Genomic DNA, 5,724 nt, shown 5'->3' on the forward strand with positions numbered 1-5,724 from the left:
GAAACAGGGACTCCCCCAATGCCTGCTGGTCCCCTCTGACTAGTTTGTAACAGGCCACTAGATCCCCCCTCGGCCTTCTCTTGTGGAGGCTGAACAGGTTTATGTCCCTTAACCTCTCCTCATAGGGGCTGCCCTGCTGCCCCCTGATCATGCGAGTGGCCCTCCTTTGGACCTGCTCCATGTTGTCCACATCCCTCCTGAAGTGCGGTGCCCAGAACTGGATGCAGTACTCCAGCTGTGGCCTGACCAGTGCTGCATAGAGGGGGAGGATCCCCTCCTTGGACCTGCTTGAGATGCACCTGTGGATGCATGGCAAGGTACGGTTGGCCTTCCTGACTGTGTCCCCATACTGTCAGCCCATGTTCATTTTGGCAGCAATAATGACTCCCAGATCCTTTTCTGCCTCTGCACTGACAAGAAGGGAGTTCCCCAGCTTGTAGGTATGCTGCTGGTTCTTCCTCCCCAGGTGCAATACCTTGCACTTGTCAGCACTGAAACCCATCCTGTTCTCATCCTCCCACCCCTGTAACCTGTCTAGGTCCAGTTGTAGCTTATTCCTCCCTTCTAGCGTGCCCTCTTCTCTCCACATCTTAATATCATCTGTGAATTTGAACAGGGTGCTTTTTACCCCCTTGTCCAAGTCGCTGATGGAGATGTTGAACAATGCGGGCCCAAGGACCAAGTCTTGGGGGACCCCACTGCCCACATCCCTCCAGGTCGAATAACACCTGTCCACCACCACTCTCTGGCTGCAGCCCTCCAGCCAGTTGGCAACCCATTTGACTGTGTAGGTGTCGATGCCACCGTCCCCTAGTTTTTAATAAGAATGGGGTGAGAGACAGTGTCGAAGGCCTTGCTAAAGTCCAGAAGGACTATGTCCCCCGTGATGCATGCATCCAGGGCTTTTGTGAGCTGGTCACAGAAGGCCACCAGGTTGGTCTGACAGGACCTGGCTCTAATGAACCTGTATTGGTTGCCCCTAACCATAATCTCCCCTGCTGGCCCCTTGTGGACATGCGCCAGGATAACTCTCTCAAAAAGCTTCCCCAGAACCGAGGTAAGACTAACTAGCCTATAGTTTCCCAGGTCCTCTTTCCTCCCTTTTTGAAAATGGGAACCACATTGGCTCTTTTCCAGTCCTCTGGAACCATGCCAGGCACCATGAGTGCTCATAAAGCTGTGCGAGGGGTCCCACAGTGACCTCTGCTAGTTCCCTCAGCACTCTGGGGTGGCGATCGTCTGGACCAGCTGATTTAAATACATCCAGTCCCTCCAGAAGTTCTCTGACTAGGTCCTCACTGACCCTAGGCCTGGGTGCGCCTCCCCTGGGTCCTATGGGGTCCTAGTGTGTGCGGGGGGTGACCTGGTCCCTGCTCAAAAAAATGGAGGCAAAGAAATTGTTAAATCAGTTAGCTTTGCTGTCCGGTGCGACGACCAGATTTCCTAGTGTGTCCTGCAGAGGTCCCATGTTACCCGGTACCTTCTTTTTACCCCCTGTGTATTTAAAAAAGGACTTTTTCTTGTCCTTGTTCTGGGTAGCTAGTCCCAGTTCCATCTCCGCCTTGGCCTTCCTAACCAACCCCCTACAGCCTTGAGCAACCGAGGTATAGTCCTCCCTGATGATGGCCCCTCACCTCCATTGGGTGTATGTCTCCTTTTTTAGCTAGGAGACATTCCTGTATGCTTTTGGTGAGCCATGGGGGCTTTTGCGTCCTCTTGTCCCCTTTGATCCGCCTTGGGATTACCTCTTTTTGGGCTTGGAGGATCATCTCCTTAAGGAACGACCACTCTTCTTGGACACCCGACTCCTCTCCCCTCTGGGACTTCAGTGCCTCCCCAACTATTCTCCTTACCTCATTGAAATCCTCCCTGAAGTCCAGGGCTGCTGCCTTGCTGCAGGCCTTTGCCACCTTGTACTGGATGGTGAATTCCAGCAGGCAATGATCACTGTCGCCCAGGTGGTCAAGCACCTGCAGACCCCTCACCAGGTTGTTGCCCATGGCCAGGACCAGATCCAACAAGGTGTCTCTCTTGGTGGGGCTGTGCACCTCCTGGGTTAGATGGAGGTCCGGTATCTCAGCTAGGAACCTACGTGTGCAGTCAGACCTGGCTGACTGCTCTTCCCAGCAGATCCCTGTCTGGAAAGTTCAGGTCACCCATGATGACCACGTCCTTTGACCTAACTACCTCCGTGAGCTGACTTAAGAATTCCCAGTCTAGCTCTTCTCCTTGGTTGGGTGGTCTGTAGTAGAACCCCACCGTTAAGTCCCTTTCCCCTCGACTTCCTTGTATTCTAACCCAGAGCACTTCAGTGTGCCCCTCCTCTGACCCCGTGCTACTTGTTGAGGATGTGTATTTCTCCTTGACACAGAGTGCCACACCCTCACCTTTCCTCCCTGTCCTACGCCTCCTATACAGCCTATAGCCCTTGATATTCACGGCCCAGTCATGCATTGGGTCCCACCACTTTTCCGTGAGCCCCACTATGTCTGAGTTGGTGTCAGCTAGCAGGAGGGTGAGTTCCTCCTGCTTGTTTCCCATACTACAAGCATTTGTGTAAAGGCATTTGAGGCCTCCTGAAGATGCATGCACTGGCCTCCTAATCTCAGTACTACCCGGGCCCCTGTTGCTTACTTGGGTATTTGTTCTGCTCATCGTTGGTCTAGGCTGGGCTGTTCTTGTGGGTGACGCTTGGTTTAGTGTTTCAAGGCTTCCTCTGCCCTTGTCTTCCTGTTCCCCCGATGAGCCTAGTTTAAAGCCCGCCAGAGGAGATCAGCCAACCTAGAAGAGAACACACGCTTTAACAAGCTTTAACATGTGAGCACTTATGCTGTTAGTATAGTCTAAGTGTAATGTATAGCTCCATCCACAGTCTCATGTTTTACATATTAGTGCGTACCTAGGTGACATGTAGGGCAATACGGGGGCAGGGGCACGTGTCCCCCTGTGAGCGCTAGTGCCTTGCCTGACAGCGAGTGCTCCAGCTGGTAGGGGGGCAAGGAGAGCGCTCGTGCCCTCCCCCCCCCAAATTTGGCTCTGTGCATCGGCACTCGGTGACCGGCTGCTGAGCCCACCCCCCACCCCGGTTGCAGGCTGGCCTCTGGAGGACTCCCCCACTCTGGTGCTCCCCCAGACTCGGGAGGCACCAGTCGCACATGAGTGCACACTCAGGCCCTGTATGTTGTTAACAACTATGAGGCCTTTTGTTGCACAGGCACACTATCCTCTGGAGAATAGGTGTTTGCCTTTGAGAGACTCTTCTGCCTGTCTATCGTGTATCTGCAGATACATGATAGATAGCCAGGCACTTTCTTATTCTAAACCTACATTTTTTGGGTCACCCAACTAATATGCTAAGCCAAAACTTTGAGTCTGGCCCTAGAATGGACCTCTACTGCAAGCTAGCATTGGGTGCTATGCCTCCAGTTTAACAGTTTCAAGTTCATAAGTGGGTATTATGTCATTTCCATGGAGCTGCACAAAATCAGCTCCATGAGACATGAATGTCTAGGCATGAGCCCACATGCATCTTTGTTCACTACCTATCAGCTCTGTTGATTTGTGTGCTCTCTGGGAAGTGTGCATTACTCAGATCTCACATGTGTAGGTAATTGTCAATTCTTTGGGTCATGGTGCATGCAGAAGAGGTCTAGTCGGCTGCCTGATGAATCTACTTGTACAGAGTCCTGCAACCATTGCACCAAGACCTTCTATGTATAGGCCCTAGGCAAGAGTATGGAGGAGTGGAGGCCACCAAGACCTACCATCCCCACTTCACACCATTGAGACAGAATCCAAAGGCCAGACTGAGTCCAGATGTTCAGTGCCCGGATGATTGTAGCTTCTGCCAGAGAACAATAGACTAGAATTGCTGCTGACTGCCTAATGCCTCAGCAAGGGCATGTTTCTGTCAGGGTGATGTCCCTTAGCTTTTCTCCAGCCCAGGAATACCCACAAGGCAGTGAGGGTTAGGGTTTTGAGGTGCCTTATATTTGCCTTACTCTTGAGGTTGCAACATTGTGGTATTTTATAGGAGCTATCCCACCATGAAGATCCCCACCATGTTGCCACTAAGCCCTCCAGTTGGATGAAGTTTGCAGTCATACCAGGACCAAAGTCTCATATACCTTCTAATAAATAAAAAATTAAAAGGAAGAATATGTGGCTGAAGAGGGCGTGGGTGATGAATGTCTGCCCCACTTGGTGATAGCAGCACTGGCTCAGTCTCAGGCCTCAGACATACCAGGTTCTGGTGTGTTCTGGTTGCACTGTACTACATCATTCTGGGTAGGACTCTGGAAGGAAGCCAGTTTCTATTGATATATATTGTACGTGTTTATTGTGTCCTTTGATTTAGTATTTGGAAGCTGCGATTTTTTTTTTTCTTTCTGCTGCCATTGAGCCTTTGTTGCCTGTTAATAAGAGTAGTAACATTTAGTGGCTATAAAGCAGTTTATGTCTCCAAAACATCTTAAAGACATTAATTAATTGCCAGCAACACAGCTGGTCATATCTTCCCAGTTCCCCAGTCCTCCCCATCTCTTTCCCTAGAGAAGCAGTTCCTAAACTTTCTTATTGCATACTCCCTTTCAGATATACCAGTTGCCCACATACCTCTACCAGCATATGTTTTATGTTATATTTTAACCCCTTAAATGCCAACTATTATTATAATGAAAATGAAATCTTCCATTACCCAATTTCTCCCGTGTACTTCTCCAGAGATGTCTCGCGTACCCTGAGGGGTAGGCATACCACAGTTTGGGAACCCCGCCCTAGGGCTTGAAACAGTCACAACGTTGGTAATAGATGTGGCCTATACTGTTGTGCTACTGAACTTAGTCATATAAATTCAGGTTTCCTCTGCTGGTGATTACTTTTTTGGATGCTAAATAGCAATTTCATTAGTATAATAGCTCAGATAAAGTTTCCAGCCACAGTCTACCCAGCATTGATGTGAAGGGCTGACAGATTTTACATTCCCCTGACTTCTGTCTAGAGAAGAAGTGCTGTTAAATTTCCTTGGTGCTGAACTTTAAAGCTGAGGCCACCAGGTGGTGAGGACCGCAGAGAGCTATAGTACAGCTGGGCACATTATCTCTTTGCTGGAGTGCAGTGGGCAGTATGTCTAATGAATTCCTTGGTACGTACTACCTCCTAACGGGGACTGTAAGAAAGTGTATCTAACTCCCAAGCCAGTAGAAAGCATGCACTGCTGTTGGCAACTAGTGCTGGTCTTCAGCGCAGTTTGTACTCAGTTTGTTCCAGCTCAGATTTGAAGGGAAATGCTCCTCTCACTCTAGCCTTATACTGGTAGGATACTTTATACGAAGTGCAGCACTGTCATTCCTGCTGATTCTTCCATTTCTGCCAATCTTTGCTGTACCAAAGCAGGATTTAATCATAGGAAAATGACTTCCTGGCCCAGTGAAATCCTAGCAGCTGAAAAGTTTAGTAACTCATGCTGGGGCAAATGATTTCCTGAGATGTATATAAACTGCTCCCATTGGTTCTAGGCCTGTGTGAAGCAGCTAGTATTTGTGGCAGAAAGCCACCTTGGTTTCTCCCCAAAATCTCTGCCCTGTGACACTGTGATAATATCTCTGTGCTGTGACCATTTGAGTAGGGGGGGCTCAGCAGAGGAGACCACACCCTTACCTTGTCTCTTTAGGTAACTTGAGCTGGCTGCATTCCTGAGGGAGGGGGGAAACCTGCTCCCTCTGC

The 5,724-nt window shown here is 49.8% G+C and overlaps 1 protein-coding gene across 2 annotated transcripts in view; it reads left to right on the forward strand.

Annotated features, from left to right (window-relative positions):
- Positions 1–5,724, forward strand: part of CACNB4 (calcium voltage-gated channel auxiliary subunit beta 4) — a 200,089-nt gene that overhangs the window by 73,451 nt on the left and 120,914 nt on the right. The window lies entirely within an intron of this gene.

The sequence above is a fragment of the Gavialis gangeticus genome, unplaced genomic scaffold, assembly GCF_001723915.1.
Source record: "Gavialis gangeticus isolate Ggan-Ray unplaced genomic scaffold, GavGan_comp1, whole genome shotgun sequence".
In the NCBI taxonomy this organism is placed as follows: Eukaryota; Metazoa; Chordata; order Crocodylia; family Gavialidae; genus Gavialis; species Gavialis gangeticus.